The following is a 25285-nucleotide window of genomic DNA, read 5'->3' as shown; positions in this document are numbered from 1 at the left end:
GACAATCTGGATAAAGCACTAAATAAACTTCAGTTAGTGCTAAATACGGCTGCTAGAATCTTGACTAGAACCCCAAAAATGTATCATATTACTCCAGTGCTTGCCACTCTACACTGGCTTCCTGTTAAGGCAAGGGCTGATGTCAAGGTTTTACTGTTAACCTACAAAGCATTACATGGGCTTGCTCCTACCTATCTTTCTGATTTGGTCCTTCCGTACATACCTACACATACGATATGGTCACAAGATGCAGGCCTCCTTACTGTCCCTAGAATTTCTAAGCAAACAGCTGGAGGCAGGGCTTTCTCCCATAGAGCTCTATTGTTATGGAATGGTCTGCCTATCCATGCGAGAGACGCAGACTCGGTCTCAACCTTTAAGTCTTTATTGAAGACTCATCTCTTCAGTAGGTCCTATGATTGAGTGTAGTCTGGCCCAGGAGTGTGAAGGTGAATTATTTACTAGGATTAAATGTCAAACATTGTGAAAAACTGAGTTTAAATGTATTTGGCTAATGTGTATTTAAATTTCTGACTTCAACTGTATACACAGGGTACCAGTACCAAGTCCATCTGCAGGTGTACAATGTAATTGAAGTAGATATGTAGATATAGGTAGAGGTCAAGTGACTTGGCAACAGGATAGATAATAAACAGTAGCAGCAGCGTATGTGACGATTTAAAATAGATCAAAAACGTCAATGCAGATAGGCTGGGTAGCAATTGTATCCAAGAGGTCAGATTCCATAACCTAATGCATCCGATAATAAACACCAAGCTCTGTTGACAGAGCAGTGCCGCTTCTCATAGAGACTTTTGAGGATTTGACATTGATTTGACATCTTCTGCAAAGTTGTTTCAGCGGGTCACATAAAGCAAAATTAACATGATATGAGCTGGATTAAATGCAAAAGGTTTAGAAAATTAAAGCTTGAGGTATGCTCAGTGCTCTGTTGACATTTCACAGAGATACGCTTGTTTTTCTGAAAAATCTTTGAAAAAGTACAGGAGTTTCGCATTAATATGAAAACCATATACTAAAATGTGACCGACCAGCTCGATTCGGTTTTATATAGCAACATTTGAAATTGTATTTTTTACATTCAATAAAAGTAGAGACTCGGAGTTAGAAAATGGTATACCACACACTACAGTTGAGGAACAATGGGAAAGTAATTCTGCTTTGAAAGTTGATAAACTTGTAATCTCACTTTTGAAAAAATGGCCCTTGAATGTTTTGGTACACTTACTGGACAGCTCTTCTTTGTTTACACCCATTCAGCATTGTTCACACAATCTTAAACTTTAAGCCCCATCCATCCCTTTAAGGATTCACATGTGAGGCCATGTACTAAACAACCATAGATGTTTTACCAATGTTTACTGACACTGGCCATATTCAATGGGTGTTGAGCGTTCGTAAATTTGTCAGTTCTTCTGCACTCTCAAATGAGAGTGCTCTAAAATCTGAGTGAATTTACCAGCTACTTCTATTGACAGTTGTCACAGTGACATGATGAAAATTCTAATGAAATGGTAACTTGCATCGTGGAGTCTTTTGTTTAGACATGTAGCTAGCTAGATAAACAATGAACCATAATCCCAATTCATAACGTTACTTCCAATGAGCCAAGACCAGCTCAGTTTATCCCTACCATTGTGACAATGAGTCATCATAACACTGCATCAAATGTACATTATCCTAGGGTCATTGGCAGACACAATGTAAGTAACTTAATTTATGTCCCCCTAATTGCCCTGAATACCTCTGTTTATCCTACAGCTACTGTATGCAGTAATCAGCTTATGAACCAGAGTTACACAGTTAGCACAGGCGGTGTGCCCGAGTAGGAAGACCACTGTGTGTAGCTCATCCTGCACTATCAGCTCCAATGTCACGCCCTGACCTTAGAGCTTTTTATGTCTCCATTTTGGTTTGGTCAGGGTGTGATTTGGGGTGGGCATTCTATGTTATTTTTTCTATGTTTTGTATTTCTTTGTTTTGGCCAGGTATGGTTCTCAATCAGGGACAGCTGACTATCATTGTCTCTGATTGGGAACCATACTTAGGTAGCTTTTTCCCACCATGTTTTGTGGGTAGTTGTTTTCTGTTTAGTGTTTTCTGCACCTGACAGGACTGTTTCGGTTTCGTATTGCACTTTGTTATTTTTGTTTCAGTCATAAACACTTACCACACTGCGCTTTGGTCCAATTCCTCCTCATCAGACAACGACACCCGTTACATCCAATATAAATAACATGAGCAAGTCTACTTCTGATAAGCTTCCCAGTAAAGCATTAAACATAATCAAGCAACCCAGAGAAGTGCTAAAAATAGCCTACATTAACATATGCAGTCTGAGAAACAAGGTCCATGAGGTCAATAACTTGCTTGTAACAGATATTCTTTCTCTGGAACTCACTTAGATAATTCATTTGATGATAGTGGTAGAAATACATGGTTATAACATCTACCGAAAATACAGAAATGCCAATGGGGGTGGTGTTGCGGTCTATATTCAGAACCACATTCCTGTAAAGCTTAGAGATGATCTCATGTTAAATACTGTTGAAGTAATATGGCTACAGGTTCATCTGCCTCACCTAAAACACATTATTTTAGGAAGCTTCTATAGACCACCAAGTGCTAATAGTCAGTATCTGGATAATATGTGTGAAACGGTTGATAATATATGTGATATCAACAGAGAGGTATGTTTTCTGGGTGATTTAAATATTCTCATCAAGAAAAAACTCTAACTCTAACCAGCACCTGCAAACTGGTCAGGTTGTCAGTTAACCTACCAGGGTATTTAAAAACAGCACAGGAAGGAAATCATCAACATGTGTTGATCACATCTTTACTAATGCTGCAGATATTTGCTATAAAGCAGTATCCATATCCATCTGATGTAGTGATCACAATATAGTAGCTATATCTAGGAAAACCAAAGTTCCAAATGCTGGGCCTAATGTAGTGTATAAGAGGTATTACAATAAGTTCTCTAGTGATTCATATGTTGATGTAAAGAATATTTGCTGTTCTGTGGTGTGTAATGAGCAACCAGAAGCTGCACTGGACACATTTATGAAATTGCTTATTCCAGTTACTAATAAGTACACACCTAATAAGAAAATGACTGTAAAAACTGTTAAATCCACTTGGATTGATGAAGAATTGAAAATGTGTATGGTTGAGAGGGATGAGGCAAAGGGTATGGCAAATAAATTTGGCAGCCCAACTGATTTGTGACGTGGTAAGGTTGGACCCAGGTGCGAAGAAGAGACCAGATGAGGAATCAGTGGTTAAGGATAAACATAATACTTTACTGAGAAACAATAGCCGTAGGATCATAGTGTTTGTTGGTTTTTCCTAATGTCCTAAGTCTCAAACTCACTCAGGAAATGAAAAAAAAACAGTAAACAATTCAAGCTTCTGCCTCGAACATCAGAAAATAAGGAAATCATAATGAGTAAATTGGACACACCTGAGTGTTGTTAATGACTCTAGACAAACTTGGCAAAATCATTCATTGAAACAGATGGCTCATTCATCACAAAACCCACTCATATTGCCAACTACTTTAATTACTTTTCATTGGAAAGACAAGCAAACTTGGGTATCACATGACAGCAACAAACACTGACAATACACATCCAAATATATCTGAACAAATTATGAAAGACAATACTTTTACTTTGAATTCCGTACATTCAGTGTGGAAGAGAGACAACAATAATGTTTTGACATCAACAATGACAAGCCACTGGGGTCTGACAATCTGGATGGAAAATTACTGAGGATAATAGTGGACGATATTGCCACTCCTATTTGCCACATCTTCAATTTAAGCCTACTAGAAAGTGTGTGCCCTCAGGCCTGGAGGGATGCAAAAGTCGTTCCGCTACCTAAGAATAGCAAAGCCCCCTTTACTGGCTCAAATACTGTAGCTGACCAATGTGTCTTACCCTTAGTAAACTTTTGGAAAAAATTATGTTTGACCAGATACAATGCTATTTCAACATGCTTACAGGGAAGGACACTCAACAAGCAAAGCTCTTACACAATGACTGGCTGAGAAATCAATGATAAAATGATTGTGGGGGCTGTCTTGTTAGACTTCAGTGCAGCTTTTAACATTATAGATCATAATCTGCTGCCGGAAAAACTTGTGTTATGGCTAACCCTTGTCTAACAGAACACAGAGGGTGTTCTTCAATGGAAGCCTCTCAAACATAATCCAGGTAGAATCAGGAATTCCCCAGGGTAGCTGTTTAGGCCCAATTACTCTTTTAAATCTTTACTAACGACATGCAACTGGCTTTGAGTAAATTGGGTCTATGTATGTGGATGACTCATCACTATACACGTCAGCTACTACAGCAACTGAAATGACACCAACACTTTTTATGGCTGGGGGGCAGCATTGAGTAGCTTGGATGAATAAGGCGCCTAAAGTAAACGGCCTGCTCCTCAGTCTCAGTTTCTTAGCAATGCATTTTATTATTAGTATTGGATAGAAAACACTCTAGCAGAATCAGTCAGGTGTCTGGCAGTCAGCCATTTTCTGATCATGTTTATTCCTCTTGGTATTCACTTGCGTTCCATTGCTCACGAAGACAAGAAGGATTACTCCGGTTAGAACTTTATTGAAGCTAGATGTTAAAAACATCCTAATGATTGATTCTGTACTTAGTTTGAAATGTTTCTTCAACCGGTAATATAACTTTTTGAAGTTTTTGACCGATATAACGCTGACCAGAATTAGCGTTTGGATATGTATACCAAACAAGCTAACAAAATAAGGTATTTGGACATAAATAACGGACATTTTTTAACAAAACAAACATTTATTTGGGACCTGGGATTCCTGGAATGCTTTCTGATGTAGATCATCAAAGGTAAGGGAATATTTATAATGTAATTTCTTGTTTATGTTGACGCCATCTTTGCGGCTGTGTTGTTTTTACTTCTGAGCGCCGTCTCAGATTATTGCATGGGTTTCTTTTTCCGTAAAGTTTTTTTTTTATGTGACACAGCGGTTGCATTAATAAGGAGAGGTATCCATGTGTATAACTTGTATTATCATCTACATTTAGGATGACTATTTCTGTTGAATGATGTCGCTATGCAAAATCACTGGATGGTTTTGGAACTAGTTAATCTAACGCGCCAATGTAAACTCCGATTTTCTGATATAAATATGAACTTTATCAAATAAAACATGCATGTATTGTGTAACATGAAGTCCTATGAGTGTCATCTGATGAAGATTATCAAAGGTTATTGATTAATTTTATCTCAATTTGTGCTTTTTCTCTCTCTCTTTGGCCGGTAAAATTGGCTGTGTATTTTAGTGAGTTGTTGGTTACCTAACATAATTGTTAGTGGTGCTTTCCCCCGTAAATCCTATTTGAAATTGGACACTGTGATGGGATTAACAACAAGACTACATTGAAAACGATATAAAATACATGTATGTTTGAGGAATTTTAATTATGAGATTTCTGTTCTTTTGAATATGGCTCCCTGTACTTTCACTGGATGTTGTTATATCACTCCCGGTAACGGGATCTCAGCCATAAGAAGTTTTAACAAAGAGCTGCAGTTTATTTCACAACCCCTCTTTTTACACTGCTGCTACTCTGTTTATCTTATATGCATAGTCACTTTAACTATACATTAATGTACATACTACCTCAATTGGGCAGACCAACCAGTGCTCCCACACATTGGCTAACCGGGCTATCTGCATTGTGTCCCGTCACCCACCACCCGCCAACCCCTCTTTTACGCTACTGCTACTCTCTGTTCATCATATATGCATAGTCACTTTAACCATATCTACATGTACATACTACCTCAATCATCCTGACTTACCGGTGTCTGTATGTAGCCTCGCTACTTTTATAGTCTCACTATTGTATATAGCCTGTCTTTTTACTGTTGTTTTATTTCTTTACTTACCTATTGTTCACCTAACACCTTTTTTTTCACAATTGCACTATTTTTGCACTATTGGTTAGAGCCTGTTTCACTGTTGTATTCGGGTGACAAATAAACGTGGATTTGATTTGTCATCGTCAAAACATATTGATAGTAGTCTGTAGATGGGGAGAAGTCTGTCCTTAATAAAGCGTTGCTCTGCCTTTTTAACAACACTATCAACATGACAGGTCCTTCAGGCCCTAGTTTTGTTGCACCTAGACTACTGTTCAGTAGTGTGATTAGGTACCACAAAGAAGGACTTGGGAAAATTGCAGTTGGCTCAGAACAGGGCAGCACGGCTGGCCCTTTAAAGTACACGGTGAGCTAACATTAATGACATACATGTCAATCTCTCATGGCTCAAAGTGGAAGAGAGATTGACTTCATTTTGTAATAGGTGTTGACAGCTGAATGTACCGAGCTGTCTGTTTAAAATACTACCACACAGCTCGGACACCAATGCATACCCCACAAGACATGCCACCAGAGGTCTCTTCACTGTCCCCAAGTCCAGAACAGACTACGGGAGGCTCACAGTAATATATAGAGCCATGACTACATGGAAATCCATTCCACATAAGGTAACTGATGCAACATGATTTTAAAAACAGGTAAAAATATACCCTTTGGAACAACAGGGACTGTGAAGAGACACACACAAAGGTACAGACACATGCATACATTGTGATATTGTTGCATGGTGGTATTAAACATTTTAGATTGTATATATGTAGTGGTGTGATAATGATATATGATGTACTGTTTTATATGCAATGTAAGCGCTTTAATATGTTTGGACCCCAGCAAGAGTAGCTGCTGCCGTGTGTCGTGTCTTTACTATCATTAAATTGAAGACTTAGTTTTTATCAAAGATTTCTGTAATCAGTATTACGCGATTAAACTGAATAATCATGTAACTGTAATTAACTAGGAAGTCGGGGAACCAAGGAAAGTATTCAGATTTCAAAGTTATCATTTCCCAATATAACCTTTCAGATATTTTCATATCTGATCAATAGTCTTCTGATTATTGAATTATTTATTTTACCTCACGTTAGTCTCATTCCAAACATCGTAAATGTTGGCTATCTACACGAACCCAGTCTTCACTATGAGTCATCCATACATCAGTTGTCTTAAATAATTAATTTATTACTAAGTAATTCACAGAAATGCATAAACAAACAAACATGGTAAATGTGGTTACATGAAATGATAGGAAAATGTGCCCTAGTGGGCTGAACCGGCATGGCGGCTTGTTAGACGAGAGAAGTGGGGGTCGACTGAGAAGTCACTACAGAGTTAATAATTATAACAATTGAAATGCTAATCCTTTACACATGAACGCTCACTCATTTGGGAACAATTGCAATCAATATATATATTTACGCTCAGTGTGTCATCTTGATCGCTGGTGAAAAGTTTGTGTCTTTGTAGAATTGTCTGTCTCTCTCCCTCTGTCTTGGTTAGAGGGGATAGTTAAACCTTGACCCAGAAAATATAAAAAACTATCGGCCTATATCGAATCTTCCATTCCTCTCAAACATTTTAGAAAAGGCTGTTGCGCAACAACTCACTGCCTTCCTGAAGACAAACAATGTATACAAAATGCTTCAGTCTGGTTTTAGACCCCATCATAGCACTGAGACGGCACTTGTGAAGGTGGTAAATGACATTTTAATGGCATCGGACCGAGGCTCTGCATCTGTCCTCGTGCTCCTAGTGCTGCTTTTGATACCATCGATCACCACATTCTTTTGGACAGATTGGAAACCCAAATTGGTCTACACGGACAAGTTCTGGCCTGGTTTAGATCTTATCTGTCGGAAAGATATCAGTTTGTCTCTGTGAATGATTTGTCCTCTGACAAATCAACTGTAAATTTCGGTGTTCCTCAAGGTTACGTTTTAGGACCACTATTGTTTTCACTATATATTTTACCTCTTGGGGATGTTATTCGAAAACATAATGTTAACTTTCACTGCTATGCGGATGACACACAGCTGTACATTTCAATTAAACATGGTGAAGCCCCAAAATTGCCCTTGCTAGAAGAATGTGTTTCAGACATAAGGAAGTGGATGGCTGCAAACTTTCTACTTTTAAACTCGGACAGAGATGCTTGTTCTAGGTCCCAAGAAACAAAAGAGATCTTCTGTTGAATCTGACAATTAATCTTAATGGTTGTACAGTCGTCTCAAATAAAACTGTGAAGGACCTCGGCGTTACTCTGGACCCTGATCTCTCTTTTGAAGAACATATCAAGACCATTTCAAGGACAGCTTTTTTCCATCTACGTAACATTGCAAAAATCAGAAACTTTCTGTCCAAAAATGATGCAGAAAAATTAATCCATGCTTTTGTCACTTCCAGGTTAGACTACTGCAATGCTCTACTTTCCGGCTACCCGGATAAAGCACTAAATAAACTTCAGTTAGTGCTAAATACGGCTGCTAGAATCCTGACTAGAACCAAAAAATGTGATCATATTACTCCAGTGCTAGCCTCTCTACACTGGCTTCCTGTCAAAGCAAGGGCTGATTTCAAGGTTTTACTGCTAACCTACAAAGCATTACATGGGCTTGCTCCTACCTATCTCTCTGATTTGGTCCTGCCGTACATACCTACACGTACGCTACGGTCACAAGACGCAGGCCTCCTAATTGTCCCTAGAATTTTTAAGCAAACAGCTGGAGGCAGGGCTTTCTCCTATAGAGCTCCATTTTTATGGAACGGTCTGCCTACCCATGTCAGAGACGCAAACTCGGTCTCAACCTTTAAGTCTCTACTGAAGACTCATCTCTTCAGTGGGTCATAGGATTGAGTGTAGTCTGGCCCAGGAGTGGGAGGGTGAACGGAAAGGCTCTGGAGCAACGAACCGCCCTTGCTGTCTCTGCCTGGCCGGTTCCCCTCTTTCCACTGGGATTCTCTGCCTCTAACCCTATTACAGGGGCTGAGTCACTTGCTTTACTGGGGCTCTCTCATGCCGTCCCTGGAGGGGGTGCGTCACCTGAGTGGGTTGAGTCACTGATGTGGTCATCCTGTCTGGGTTGGCGCCCCCCCCCCCCCCCCCCCCCCTTGGGTTGTGCCGTGGCGGAGGTCTTTGTGGGCTATACTCAGCCTTGTCTCAGGATGGTAAGTTGGTGGTTGAAGATATCCCTCTAGTGGTGTGGGGGCTGTGCTTTGGCAAAGTGGGTGGGGTTATATCCTTCCTGTTTGGCCCTGTCCGGGGGTGTCCTCGGAGTGGGCCACAGTGTCTCCTGACCCCTCCTGTCTCAGCCTCCAGTATTTATGCTGCAGTAGTTTATGTGTCGGGGGGCTAGGGTCAGTTTGTTATATCTGGAGTACTTCTCCTGTCCTATTCGGTGTCCTGTGTGAATCTAAGTGTGCGTTCTCTAATTCTCTCCTTCTCTCTTTCTCTCTCTCGGAGGACCTGAGCCCTAGGACCATGCCCCAGGAATACCTGACATGATGACTCCTTGCTGTCCCCAGTCCACCTGACTGTGCTGCTGCTCCAGTTTCAACTATTCTGCCTTATTATTATTCGACCATGCTGGTCATTTATGAACATTTGAACATCTTGACCATGTTTTGTTATAATCTCCACCCGGCACAGCCAGAAGAGGACTGGCCACCCCACATAGCCTGGTTCCTCTCTAGGTTTCTTCCTAGGTTTTGGCCTTTCTAGGGAGTTTTTCCTAGCCACCGTGCTTCTACACCTGCATTGCTTGCTGTTTGCGGTTTTAGGCTGGGTTTCTGTACAGCACTTTGAGATATCAGCTGATGTACGAAGGGCTATATAAATAAATTTGATTTGATTTGATTTGAGTTGAAAGTGACATTTGTTATAGAATGGATGTTTCGGCGGTTGTCGTTCTTCGCGTTCAATGATAGCTAACTACTAGCTGCAGACTAGTAATTAATATCAAAGACTTGTTCTCATTCTGTCGGTATCGATAGTCTAAGTGTTTAACCACGTGGTATGGTTAAAAGATTCAGCAATCTTTTACAACCTTTGTCCCCCTCCTAATGGAGAAAAACATGGTCTGGTGATAATTTCTCAAAGTTGGGTTTTATTCGGAATGGCAGAAAAGGGCTGTCCCAGGATGTCTGACCCTAACTGGGCTCAGGGGCGGTCCTCTGATTTAGTTCAAATCCAATTCCCCTTTTGAGTTTTCCTTCATTAAACAGTCCAAAATCACATTGTAAAATTGTGTAAACAGTATCATACTCACTCATTCATACCTTATATCTGGGGCTATTATATAAACAGCGTTATGGTAATATGGCCACACCATCTCCCATGAGCTTCCCAAGTTGTGACAAGCGGACCAGTTCGTAGCTGGATTCTTCACCGATCTTTTACACTTTCTCCGGAACATGAAATTTGTTCGTACCTCAAGTTCTGTGAGGTTGAAGGATTTCCTTTGTCTCCATGAAAAACTACTCTCTATAACTGTGTGTCCATGAGGTCTTCTCAGGAATTTACGACCTCTGACCACAGCAGCCTAATTGAAGGAGGAAAGGGGGAGGCAGGGAGAGGGGGATGGGGTTGCTATACTCAAAGAGGCCAATGTCATGACACTTGGCAAATACAAAATACCCTGCATGAATCTGCAGGTAGCTAACCAACCACATTCTATGTTAGCTAGCTGACATTATGCTATAACTGGCAATGCAAATCGCTCTGAGATACTAATAATATTACTACACAGATCGAGCCAGCTAGGTAACAGTACTCTTTAACTTGAAATGAAAACGACTTTCTGACAAAATTAGAAACGTGTAATATCTGAAAATGTAGTTAGCTAGACTCTTACCCGTGGATGGATGCTTCTCACTCTGTCATGGATGCCATGGTTGCCCTTAGTTTGAAGATAGGAGACAGGATTTAGAACCCAGACTGTAACAGAACATCATAACAGAACCCAGGCTATAATAGAACATTATAACAGAACCCAGTCTGTAACAGAACCCAGACTATAACAGAACATTATAACAGAACCCAGTCTGTAACAGAACCCAGACTATAACAGAACATTATAACAGAACCCAGTCTGTAACAGAACCCAGACTATAACAGAACTCAGGATATAACCGAATCCAAATTATAACAGAACCCAGACTATAACAGAACATTATAACAGAACCCAGGATATATAATAGAACCCAGACTATAACAGAACCCAGGCTGTCACAATACCCAGGCTATAACAGAACACTTTAACAGCACCTAGGTTATAACATAATACTATAGCAGAACCCAGGTGATAACAGAACATTATGACAGAACCCAGGCTATAACAGAACCCAGGCTATAACAGAACCCAGGATATAACGAAACATTATATCAGAACCCAGGCTATAACAGAACCCAGGTTATAACATAACATAACAGAACCCATGATATATAATAGAACCCAGACTATAACAGAACCCAGGCTGTCACAGTACCCAGGCTATAACAGAACACTTTAACAGCACCTAGGTTATAACAGAATACTATATCAGAATCCAGGCTATAATAGAATATTTTAACAGAACCCAGGCTATAACAGAACCCAGGCTATAACATAACATTATATCAGAACCCAGGCTATAACAGAACTCTGGTTATAACAAAACCTTAATTAGTTGAGCTCTGACCACCATAGTGCTAAATGAAGAGCAGATAAGATGTTATTAAGGCAGAGGACCACTCCTGAGACCAAGCTCTTTAAATAGAGCATTACACTAGAAACCTAATTTCCTACACACAATTGAACTCACTCCCACGAGGGAGAGGAGATTTAGGATCAACAGAATGGATTGGAGTTGAAATTGCATTTAATAAAAGCGAAGTTAAGACACAACTTGATTAATAAATTATAATGGAGTCTGTAGGGAAATGTAAGGGACTGGTTTCATATGTGGGGTATAACCGTTTAAACACAGTTAATCTCAATTTTAGTCTCTGTTAGAATATCTCTGTCATGTTTTTGTTTCTGAGATTGTGAAGTTGGACGGACCAGCCTTGATGCTCTTATGGAGCAGAGATACAGAGACATCAACAATAACAACAGCACTTATACAGGATCACATAATTTCACTCTTTGCTTAGTGTACACCACAACCATCAGTAACAGCATTACATCATACTACATACAACTGTACTCCCAGCTCTTTCTTTGGAGTGATAGAACGCAGTGTCCACTATAGGTATAATGCCGGGAGTCGCTTGTAGGTTTAACAGAAATAACGCAGTTCCACACGCGACACCACTTTGCGGGTGTCGGCTAGCGCAGATCTGATCGAATCTAGCCTTTTCTCTATGTGGTGATAGAACCCAGTCTGTTGCTGGTGGTGATAGAACCCAGTCTGTTGCTGGTGGTGGTAGAACCCAGTCTGTTGCTGGTGGACACACCCAGTGTTTCCCTACGTGGTGAACACCAGAACTCCATAGAGTGAGATGAAGATGCCCACTCTCAGCTCTCGTCACACTGATCTTCTACACTCTTTTTTCTTTTATAAATCAGATTCTCAGATGTCAGGGAAATAAAGGCCAATGTATTATTTATGAATTATGAAAAGATATTAAACTCCTCGTCATGGATCAAGATATGAACCGGATCAATTAACAACATTAGGCACGGTTCATATTCCAGATTAAATATGAGAGATATAGAATAACTGTGTTGAAACAGAATAACACCAGTACATCACTATCAGCCCTGTCAGAAGTCCATCTCCATTTTCATGCAGATTAATGAACCTTTTGAAGTCAGTAAGACGTAGAGGTTTCTCTCTATGGCTTCTCTAGATTAATAAAGTGAGACGGGGTCTCCAGATTAACAATGGTTTCCCTAGATTAATGTTATGAGATTTCCTTTAGATTATCAAAGATGTTTCTGTAGATTAATGAAGCAAAGAATGCTAAACCTGATTACAGCAGACTTGAACTACTACACCCATACTCCAACCTTGATTCCACCCTCCCATCCAAGCCCAGATTCCACCCTATCTATCCCTCCCATCCCAGCCCAGATTCTTCCTTATCCATCCATCCATCCATCCCAGCCCAGATTCCACCCTTCCCGGCCCAGATTTCACCCTATCCATCCCAGACCAGATTCCACCCATCCCAGACCTGATTCCGTTCATCCCAGCCCTGATTCCACCCATCCTAGCCCTGATTCCTCCCTTCCCTGCCCAGATGCACCATATCCATCCCTCCCATCCCAGCCCAGATTCCACCCATCCCAGCCGGGATTCCACCCTTCCCAGACCATATTTCACCCTTCCCAGCTCAGATTCCATCCTATCCATTCCTCCCATTCTAACCTATCCATTACTCCCGTCACAGCCCAGATTCCACCCTATCCATCCCACCCCAGATTCCACCAATCCCAGCCCTGATTCACTCAATGGAGTGATTCCACCCATCCCTCCCATACCAGCTAAGATTCCATCCATCCCAGCTCTGATTCCACCCTTCACAGCCAAGATTCCACCCTTCCCAGCCCAGATTCCACCCTATCCACCCCCCCCCCCCCCCCCCCCAGATTCCACCCATCTCAGCCCGGATTCCACCCATTCCAGCCCAGTTTCCTCCCTTCCAGCCCAGATTCCACCCTATCCATTCCACCCAAGGTTCCACCCTATCCACCCAGATTCCACCCATCCCAGCCCAGATTCCACCCATTCCAGCCCTGATTCCTCCCTTCCCAGCCCAGATTCCACCCTATCTATCCCTCACATCCCAACACAGATTCCTACCATCCCAGCCTAGATTCCACCAATCCCAACCCTAATTCCACCCATCCCAGCCAAAATTCCAGTCCTTCTGATTTTCTGTTTTTCACCATTGATTTAAACCATGAGAGCCCTATTAGGATATCCTAAGACCATGTCAGCACAACCAACCAGAGTAGAGCTAGCTGTCTGTAGAACCATCCAGACATGGACCCACCCAGCAAATGAGAAAACCCTGCAGCTGGACTCTGCAGGTGAACATTTATTATTATTTGACCCTGCTGGTCATCTATGAACATTTGAACATCTTGGCAATGTTCTGTTATAATCTCCATCCGGCACAGCCAGAAGAGGACTGGCCACCCCTCTAGATTCCTCTCTATGTTTCTTCCTAGGTTTTGGCCTTTCTAGGGAGTTTTTCCTAGCCAACGTGCTTCTACACCTGCATTGCTTGCTGTTTGGGGTTTTAGGCTGGGTTTCTGTACAGCACTTTGAGATATCAGCTGATGTACGAAGGGCTATATAAATCAATTTGATTTGATTCACCATGTTTCTGAGTGATGTAACTGCACAAAACAGAATAAATCAGGGATCGGGGATCGTCAATTAGTGGCCATATTCCACTGGACCTGGTGATGCTGAGGACGGTGCTATATAGTCTTGCTGTAGTAAAAGGCTAGGTGCTACAGTAGATTGTAATGGAATATTCTAATCAAGTGAGAGAGACTGTCCTTTCTTCAAACAATCATCTTTATTCGATATCGATTAATTACTGCAATAATGAGGCTGGTCGACCCCACACCCTTGAGTGTTGGACCGAGTAACCTAACCTCTACACAAATGCAGAGTACTATATATAGCTGACACTAAAAATGCTTAGTCATGATTGGTTCCACCCATCCCAAGCAGATTGGGGCATCATAAGCCACTCTGGGTTCATCTGGTCGTTATCTGGACAGGGTTGTTGTCTTAACCCCACCCTGGTTTAGTTTCCCAGATGCAAGGATGATTTTGAGACAATGAGGGATTGTTCTACTCCTAAACTATCGCTAGTAAAACACATTATTGTCTATGTAATGGAGTCTTTAACTAATTTGTCAGCTCAACCCATCTCTGGTGACCATACGCCCAGATTTGTCACGTTCTGACCTCTATTTCTGTTGTTTTGTATTTATTTAGTATGGTCAGGGCTGGGTGGGCAGTCTATGTTTGTTTTTCTATGTTTTGGGGCATTTCTATGTTTTCGGCCTAGTATGGTTCTCAATCAGAGGCAGGTGTCATTAGTTGTCTCTGATTGAGAATCATACTTAGGTAGCCTGGGTTTCACTGTGTGTTTGTGGGTGATTGTTCCTGTCACTGTGTTTGTTGTCACAGGATAGGACTGTTTTGCGTTTTCACATTTCTTGTTTTTGTTAGTTTGTTCATGTGTAGTGATTTATTAAAACATGAATAACCACCACGCTGCGCTTTGGTCCGCTTCTCTTCCTCCTACAGACGAACGCCCTTACAGAATCACCCACCGCAACAGGACCAAGCGGCGTGGTAACGGGCAACAGCGGCACAAGGAGGAATGGACTTGGGATGATGTGTTGGACGGCAAGGGTTGCTACACATGGGAGGAGATCCTGGCGGGAAAGGATCGCCTTCCATGGGAACAGGTGGAGGCAGCGAGGAGAGCAGAGGCAGCCGGAGAGAGGAGCTGGCGATATGAGGGAACACGGTTGGCAAGGAAGCCCGGGAGTCAGCCCCAAAAATTTCTTGGGGGGGGGCTAACAGGGAGTATGGCTACGCCAGGTAGGAGACCTGAGCCAACTTCCTGTGGTTACTGGGGGGCTAGAGAGACCGGGCAGGCACCGTGTTATGCTGTGGAGCGCACGGTGTCCCCAGTGCGGGTGCACAGCCCGGTGCGGTACATTCCAGCTCCGCGTATCGGCCGGGCTAGAGTGGGCATCGAGCCAAGTGCCATGAAGCCGGCTCTACGCATCTGGTCTCCAGTGCGTCTCCTTGGGCCGGCTTACATGGCACCAGCCTTGCGCACGGTGTCCCCGGTTCGCCTGCATAGCCCAGTGCGGGCTATTCCACCTCGCTGCACTGGCAGGGCGACCGGGACCATCCAACCGGGTAAGGTTGGGCAGGCTCGGTGCTCAAGAGCTCCAGTGCGCCTGCACGGCCCGGTCTATCCGTCACCACCTCCACGCACCAGCCCTCCGGTGGCAGCTCCCCGTACCAGGCTGTCTCTCCGGCCCATCCTTGCAGGGCTCTCTCCTCTCCAGCGCTGCCGGAGTCTCCCGCCTCTCCGGCGCTACCAGAGCCTTCCTCCTCTCCAGCGCTGCCGGAGCCTCCCACCTGTCCGGCGCCTCTGCCGGAGCCTCCCGCCTGTCCGGCGCCGCTGCCGGAGCCTCCCGCCTGTCCGGCGCCTCTGCCGGAGCCTCCCGCCTGTCCGGCGCCGCTGCCGGAGCCTCCCGCCTGTCCGGCGCCGCTGCCGGAGCCTCCCGCCTGTCCGGCGCCGCTGCCGGAGTCTCCCGCCTCTCCGGCGCTACCAGGGCCTTCCTCTTCTCCAGCGTTGCCGGAGCTTCCCGTCTGCCCAGCGCCAGCTGAGCTTCCCGTCTGCCCAGCGCCAGCTGAGCTTCCCGTCTGCCCAGCGCCAGCTGAGCTTCCTGTCTGCCCAGCGCCGCCAACGCCGCCCGTCTGCCCAGCGCCGCCAACGCCGCCCGTCTGCCCAGCGCCGCCAACGCCGCCCGTCTGCCCAGCGCCGCCAACGCCGCCCGTCTGCCCAGCGCCGCCAACGCCGCCCGTCTGCCAGGAGCCGCCAGTGCCGCCCGTCTGCCAGGAGCCGCCCGTCTGCCAGGGGCCGCCAGTGCCACCCGTCAGCCAGGGGCCGCCAGTGCCGCCAGTCAGCCAGGGGCCGCCAGTGCCGCCAGTCAGCCAGGGGCCGCCAGTGCCGCCAGTCAGCCAGGGGCCGCCAGTGCCGCCAGTCAGCCAGGGGCCGCCAGTGCCGCCAGTAAGCCAGGGGCCGCCAGTGCCGCCAGTCAGCCAGGGGCCGCCAGTAAGCCAGGGGCCGCCAGTGCCGTCAGTCAGCCAGGGGCCGCCCGAGCAGCTGCCCCTCTGTCCAGAGCAGCTGTCGCCCCTCTGTCCCAAGCTGCTGCCGCCCCTCTGTCCCGAGCAGCTGTCGCCCCTCTGTCCCAAGCTGCTGCCGCCCCTCTGTCCCAAGCTGCTGCCGCCCCTCTGTCCCGAGCAGCTGTCCCTCTGTCCCGAGCAGCTGTCCCTCTGTCCCGAGCAGCTGTCCCTCTGTCCCGAGCAGCTGCCCCTCTGTCCCGAGCAGCTGCCCCTCTGTCCCGAGCAGCTGCCCCCCCTCTGTCCCGAGCAGCTATCGCCCCTCTGTCCCGAGCAGCTATCGCCCCTCTGTCCCGAGCAGCTATCGCCCCTCTGTCCCGAGCAGCTATCGCCCCTCTGTCCCGAGCAGCTATCGCCCCTCTGTCCCGAGCTGCTATCGCCCCTCTGTCCCGAGCAGCTGCCCCTCTGTCCCGAGCAGTTGTCCCTCTGTCCCGAGCAGCTGCTTCACCTCTGTCCCGAGCTGCCCCTCTGTCCCGAGCAGCCCCTCTGTCCAGTGGGGTCATTGAGAGGGGTGGCCATGGTGAGTAAGCCAGGGAGGCGGACAATAAGGCGGACTAAGACAATGGTGAAGTGGGGTCCGCGTCCCGCGCCAGAGCCGCCACCGCGGACAGACGCCCACCCAGACCCTCCCCTATAGGTCAAGGTTTTGCGGCCGGAGTCCGCACCTTTGGGGGGGGGTACTGTCACGTTCTGACCTCTATTTCTGTTGTTTTGTATTTATTTAGTATGGTCAGGGCGTGAGTTGGGTGGGCAGTCTATGTTTGTTTTTCTATGTTTTGGGGCATTTCTATGTTTTCGGCCTAGTATGGTTCTCAATCAGAGGCAGGTGTCATTAGTTGTCTCTGATTGAGAATCATACTTAGGTAGCCTGGGTTTCACTGTGTGTTTGTGGGTGATTGTTCCTGTCACTGTGTTTGTTGTCACAGGATAGGACTGTTTTGCGTTTTCACATTTCTTGTTTTTGTTAGTTTGTTCATGTGTAGTGATTTATTAAAACATGAATAACCACCACGCTGCGCTTTGGTCCGCTTCTCTTCCTCCTACAGACGAACGCCCTTACAAGATTAGCTGAAGGGAACTAGAGTGGAGACCATAAAAACACAGACACTAGCAGCACAGAAATGTCTTACTATCTTACTAGAATACACAAAGAATGGTTAATGTTCTTTAATCTTGAATATCTTTTAGTTATCAATCTTTCAAAAGCATTTGCAAAATAGATTTTTTGACCAGGTGGACAGGCATAAATAACTTTATTGCCTATTTGCCTATTCTCCTTTATCGAAACTGAAGGGTGAGAAATTCAACGTGCATAATAATTGCACATATGTTCACAACAAAGGTTTTTTTTCATCAGATAACACCACATACCTGGATATCGCTCAAGAACATGTCAACTTCCAGATTTGGTGAGTTCAGTGATATATGGCAGTATTTCTAGAAAGTACTCTCTCTAGCTTTGTTTTGAGTTAGGGTTAGATATTATTATCCTTTATAAGTTGTATCTGAAGAGCATTACCATGCCTCCTTGAGGTATGTTATCTCCATGACAAATGCTCTGTCACTTCCTGATAATCTGCGACAAGTGAGGACCCTGGGTAATGGACGTTAGCAGGTGCTGCTAGCCCAATGACGTCACAGGGGACAAGGCCAAGACAAGAATTATAATGAATTTAAATTACTGGATTATTAGAGCTAATGAGACAATACATGGTCCTCCACTGAAGGGTGGAGTTGGGAGGCAGTAAATTAATCTACATCAGCTATAGTTGGGAGGCAGTAAGTGAATTTACATCAGCTGGAGTTGGGAGGCAGTAAGTGAATTTACATCAGCTGGAGTTGGGAGGCAGTAAGTCAATCTACATCAGCTGGAGTTGAGAGGCAGTAAGTCAATCTACATCAGGTGGAGTTGGGAGGCAGTAAATGAATCTACATCAGCTGGAGTTGGGATCAGCGCTTAATTTGAGTTGGATCCTGCCGGAATAGGATCTGACTTTGTTTGTTCTGGCACCTATTTTCACAGATCCGGTATGTCTCACAGTATGATTTGCTAATTGTTTCACTGTAGACATTCTAATAAAAGCGATCCACATTAAGTCAAATTGGCTCCCAAGTGGCGCAGCGGTCTAAGGTACTGCATCTCAGTGCTAGAGGCGTCATTACAGACCCTGGTTTGATTCCAGGCTGTATGACAACCGGCCGTGATTGGCCAGAGGGCGGCGCACAATTGGCCCAGCGTTGTCCGGGTTAGGGTTTGGCCGGGGTCATTGTAAATACGTTTTTCTTCTCAACTGAATTGCCTAGTTTAATAAAGGTTAAACCCCCCCCCCCCCCCCCCCCCATGAAGACCATCATGTAAAAGCACGGTGATCCTTCTATTATAAGGGCACAAGGGGAGACCCAAATGCAGATGCAGGAGGTAGATGGTTGAGCTCCAATATTTATTATAACAAAAGGGGTAGGCAAAAGGCAGGTCGGGGACAGGCGAGAGTTCATAAACCAGGTCAGAGTCCAAACAGTACAAGGGGATAGGCAGTCTCGAGGTCAGAACAGGCGGGTTTGGCGTCAGGACAGGTCAAAGGTTAAAACATGGAGGGCTAGGAAAAAAACAGAGACTGGGAAAAACAGGAACTAGGAAAAACGCTGGTTGACTTGGCAAAACGAGATGAAATGGCACAGAGAGACAGGAAACAGTGATAAATACACCTGGGATAATACCTGGAGGTGGTGGAGACGAGCACAAGGACAGGTGAAACAGATCAGGGCGTGACCTCTACACTACCGTTCAAAAGTTTGGGGTCACCTAGAAAAGTCCTTGTTTTTTAAAATAAAGCACATTTTTCATCCATTAAAATAACATAAAATTGATCAGAAATACAGTAAAGACATTGTTAATGTTGTAAATGACTATCGTAGCTGGAAACGGCAGATTTTTTATGGGAATATCGACATAGGCGTACAGAAGCCCATTATCAGCAACCATCACTCCTAATGTGCCATGTTCCAATGGCACACTATGATAGCTAATCCAAGTTTATCATATTAAAAGGTTAATCGATCATTGGAAAACCCTTTTTCAATTATGTTAGCACAGCTGAAAACTGCTGACATGATGAAAGAAGCAATACAATTGGCCTTCTTTAGACTAGTTGAGTATCTGGAGCATCAGCACAGAACAACACAAACTGGCTCTAACCAGAATAGATAGAGGAGTGGGAGGCCCCGGTGCACAACTGAGCAAGACGACAAGTACATTAGAGTGTCTAGTTTGAGAAACAGACACCTCACAAGTCCTCAACTGGCAACTTCATTAAATAACACCCGCAAAACACCAGTCTCAACGTCAACAGTGAAGCGGTGTCTCCGAGAAGCTGTCCTTCTAGGCAGAGTTGCAAAGAAAATGCTATATCTCAGACTGGCCAATAAAAAGAAAAGATTAAGATGGGCAAAATAACACAGACACTGGACAGAGGAACTCTGCATCCCATCCCTCTTCACTGTTGACGTTGAGACCAGTGTGTTGCGGGTAATATTTAATGAAGCTGCAAGTTGAGGACTTGTGAGGCATCTGTTTCTCAAAGTAGAAACTCTAATGTCCTTGTCCTCTTTCTCAGCATTCTGATGCTACAGATACTCAACTAGTCTAAAGACTGGTGGATCCATCTAGTGGCTGTAGCTAATGTTGTTATCTGGACTTGTAGAGCCATCTAGTGGCCATGGCTGTAGTTGGTTTTGTTATCTGGACTGGTGGATCCATCCAGTGGCTGTAGCTACTGTTGTTATCTGGACTGGTTGATCCATCCAGTGGCTGTAGCTACTGTTGTTATCTAGACTGGCGGATCCATCTAATGGCTGTAATTAGTGTTGTTATCTAGACTGGCGGATCCGTCTAGTGGACATGGCTGTAGTTAGTGTTGTTATATGGACTGGTGGATCCATCTAGTTGATGTAGTTAGTGTTGTTGTCTGGGCTGGTTGATCCATCTAGTGGACATGGTTGTAATTACTGTTGTAATCTGGACTGGTGGATCTATATAGTGGCTACAGTTAGTGTTGTTATCTGGACTGGTGGATCCATCTGCTGGCCATGGATATAGTTAGTGTTGTTATATGGACTGGTGGATCCATCTAGTCGATGTAGTTAGTGTTTTTGTCTGGGCTGGTTGATCCATCTAGTGACCAGGGCTGTAGTTAGTGTTGTTACCTGGACTGGTGGATCCATCTGGTGGCCATGGATATAGTTAGTGTTTTTATATGGACTGGTGGATCCATCTAGTGGCTGTAGTTAGTGTTGCAATCTGAACTGGTGGAGCTGTCTTGTTGCCATGACTGTAGATAGTGTTGTTATCTGGACTGGTGGATCTTTCTAGGGGCTACAGTTAGTGTTGTTATCTGGACTGGATGCCATCTGGAGCCGTGGATGTAGTTTGTGTTGTTTTCTGGACTGGTGGATCCTTCTAGAGCCATGGATGTAGTTAGATTTGTTATCTGGACTGGTGGATCCGTCTAATGGCTGTAGTTAGTGTTGCTTTCTGGACTTCTGGATCCATCCAGTGGCTGAAGCTATTGTTGTTATCTGGACTGGTGGATCCATCTACTAGATGTATTGTGACGGCCCTGAATTTATCTGAACCGTCTCAGCACTTCTCCTTCCAATAGGGCGCTTGCCTTTTAATTCCCAGTTAAATAGTGCTTCTCCTTCCTGTAGGGCGCTTCCCCTTTAATGACGAATTAAATAGCCAGCCTCAGCTGCGCAAAAGTGGTGTTGTGATGGAGACGCGAATGAGGATGTGTTCAACCCTCAGTTCTGAAGCTTCTCTATTCCATTTGTTTTGTTGTATTTAAAAGTGTGCTTTTGTAGCTTAATAGCAAGTTTACCCAGGATCGGAACCACTCTTTGTGTCCGTTGGACTAACGTAAACTCACTCACTTTTGTACATCGTAATGTCAATACCATTGTTAAGTACAATTTCCAACAGAATCAATTACATGTCCCCCACGCTGCCCGTTTCTGCATAATTCAAGAAGACAATGAGCCCCGTCGGGTCTTTAAAAAAATGGCGGGTGGGGAAGCAAAACTAATGCATGATAGTGTGAAGGAGAGATGTGTGGGAAAATGGCTTTTTTTCACTCGATCTGTCCAACTTATCACCTTATCGCCTCTAAAATGTCAATAAAACACTATAAAGAGTTAATATAATGTGTCATTACATACCTATTTGAAGGTTTGTGTCGAATTTGAATCGGGTTTTTAGGGCGGTGCTAAAGTGATCTTAGAAGTAAACAGCCTCTTTGAGAATGATGATCGCATGCAATGATGACGCAAAAAATGACTAGGTATCCCCCCCTTACCCCCGTTACTGTCCATTTCTTGTTTTTAAACGATGAGAGAAGTGCTACACCTGGTGGAGAGACAGAAATAGTTGCTTTATTCGTGCTGTACGTTACGACATGACACGTCACGATGTAACTGATGTAACTGTAACTGTTTTTTCAACTTTTCTCAAATACTATAGAGCCATTACCATGTCGATCAACGCTTGAATATTAACCTAGTTCATACCCCCGATTTTGAAGTCAACACAGTCGCTACAGTCCCATTAGTTTTCTTTGTAACCTCGTTTGATTGTTGCGGTTGCGCACATTTGTACTGAATGGGGTGAGTTTACGTTACACATCTCCGTTGTTCTTTGTGGCCTTTCTCCGCTGGAGATCTGTTGTCGGATTCCTTTTTGTATATGGTATTTAATTTGCTTTTGTGAGATGTATACTGTGATGATTTATGTAGTTAGTTGTAGTTGAGGACAGATTTGATACGGTTTATGGTTGTGTGGTTAAAGAATTGTTATTTTGATTGTATGATTGATACTGGGTTTACGCTACACTTGTATGATCGGACAAACATTGTGTGACTAAGGTCACTTGAGTTCCCTGAACTCCTTCACCGGGCTGGACTCTTTTAGGCCCAAGGTACAGGACTTTTCTGGAGGAACGAGAACTCATTATTTGTTTTATGTGTGTGTGATCATTTATGTTGCTAATACAACCCAAGCAAAATAATACCGTTGTTTTGAAGTTATTTCCAATGTTTTAAGGGTTTATGAAAAGTGTATGTCCATCCTGACTTTTACATGAGTCCTTTGTATTGGTGTAGACTTGACGGACCATATGGGACTCATTCCCTCCCAAACCAAAAGGAGAAACCAATATTTTCTCTGGTAGGCACAACCTACCTGGCACCCCTATAAACAGTAAACTCAAGTCAAAACCGTTACAGTATGGTAGTGTTGTTACCTGGACTGGTGGATCCATCTAGTGACCATGGTTGTAGTCAACGTTGTTTCCAGAACTGGTGGATCCATCTCATGGCTCTAGTTAGTGTTGTCATCTGGATTGGTGGATCCATCTAGAGCCATGGATGTAGTTAGTGTTGTTGTCTGGACTGGTGGATCCATCTAGTGGCTGTAGCTAGTGTTTTATCTGGACTGGTGGTTTCTTCTAGTTGCTATAGTTAGTGTTGTTCTCTGAACTGTTGGATCCGTGAAGTGGCTGTAGGTAGTGTTTTCTGGACTGTAGATCCATCTTGTAGTTGTGGATGTAGCCAGTTTTGTTACCTGGACTGGTGGATCCATCTATTGGTTAGAGTTGGGGTTTAGGGGTTAGGGTTTAGGAGTTGGGGTTTGGGGTTTGGGGGTTGGGGTGGGGGTTTAGGGGTTGGGGGTTAGGAGTTGGGATTTGGGGTTTAGGGGTTGGGGTTTGGGGGTTGGGTTAGGGTTAGAGTTGGGGTTTAGGGGTTGGGGTTTGGGGGTTTAGGGGTTGGGGTTTAGGAGTTGGGGTTTGGGGTTTAGGGGTTGGGGTTTGGGGGTTGGGGGTTAGGAGTTGGGGTTTGGGGGTTGGGGTTTAGGAGTTGGGGTTTGGGGTTTAGGGGTTGGTGTTTAGGAGTTGGGGTTTGGGGTTTTGGGGTTGGGTTAGGGTTTAGGGTTAGGGTTAGAGGGTTAGGGTTAGAGGGTTAGGGTTAGGTTTTGAATATAATTGTGTTTCGTTTCAACTAGTTAGTTTTACGGTGCACAGGCCTATCTCCTGTTTATCCCTCCCATTTCTGATGATCTAATATAATAGGTGTAGTACTTAAAAAGGCCCGTAGATGTCCTCCTAGGATCATAAATTAAACTGAGGTAGGCTCCAAGTTGCCTCTTTTTCTGGGTGGCAGTGCAGAAGTCAATGTGGTGAGAGATTCATTCAACCATAGTGTTGTTAAATATGAACATAAACGCCATATTGTGCATTTAAATGGTTTTATTGTTTTGTTAAAGGAAAGGAAAAACCTAAAAGAGGAAGTGCCAAACTAAAACCAAACAAACCATAAATATATAGAGAGTAAAAATAAAATATGAATGAAACCATGTTCTTCTCCATCCATTTTCCTGTCTGTTAAAACCCATTTTCTAAAACCTCTCGTTCAGGCCATTTGGCGTTATTGTCTGTAGGTGCTGGATCCACTCCCGTTCTACCCTCCTTCGCTGCCCACAGGTCCAGCCTATATGTGACTGTAACCCTGATATGGTAAGGTGAGTGATGGGGTGCTCCTGGAAGTGGGTTATGAGTTCCGTTTGTAGGTGTGTCCTTTTAATGTTATACAGGTGTTGTTTGAGTCTGGTTTCTATGGTGTGTTTGGTTTCTCCAATGTATTGTTTATTGCAAAGTGTACATGTAATGATATAAATGGTGTTATGTGTGTTCAATGAATAAGATTCTTGTACTGGTGCTGATGTGTGGCTGTGTATATTTGTAATGAACTTTATCTGTCGAAAATGGAAATGATGAGGTTTGAGGTCTTGTGGTGGCTTACTACTGAATTTTGCTTTGGTGAGGAGGTCCTTTAAGTTTTTGTTTTTTATAAATGCTGAAATGATTCTGTATGGTTTGGGTGGTATGTAAGTGTGCTGAACTGTAGAGAAGTTGTGTTTGATTGATTGATGTAGGGGTCTAATTCTATGTGAAAATGTGGTTACTAGGGGGATGATAATTGTCTGTTGATTGAGTATTGATGACAAGGGAGGAGAGACAGAGGAAGTGTTTCGGTTTAGTGATTGGTGCAGATCACTTTCCATAGGGGAGTCAGGATTAGGGTAAGGGAGGGAGATAGGATGAGAACCCTGGTTAGGGAAATGGTACACATTAGGGTTAGGCGTGGGGTTTGTGGAAAGGTTGAGGTTAAGGTTAGGCATGGGGTTAAGGGAAAGGTTAAGGTTAGGCGTGGGGTTAAAGGAAAGGTTAAGGGTTAGGGTTAGGGTTGGGGGGGGGTTAGGGTTAGCGTTAGGGTTAGGGTTAGGGTTTAGGTTGTCTAGTTTTGAGTCGGTTGATCCACTTCCATCTCTGACACGTGGAAACCGAAGGGGGGGGAAGGGAGGGGTGTGCGTTTGTTTGTCTAGTTTTGAGTCGGATGATCCACT

The sequence above is a fragment of the Oncorhynchus mykiss genome, unplaced genomic scaffold (assembly GCF_013265735.2).
Source record: "Oncorhynchus mykiss isolate Arlee unplaced genomic scaffold, USDA_OmykA_1.1 un_scaffold_267, whole genome shotgun sequence".
NCBI lineage: Eukaryota > Metazoa > Chordata > Actinopteri > Salmoniformes > Salmonidae > Oncorhynchus > Oncorhynchus mykiss.
This window is presented reverse-complemented; position numbering follows the sequence as displayed.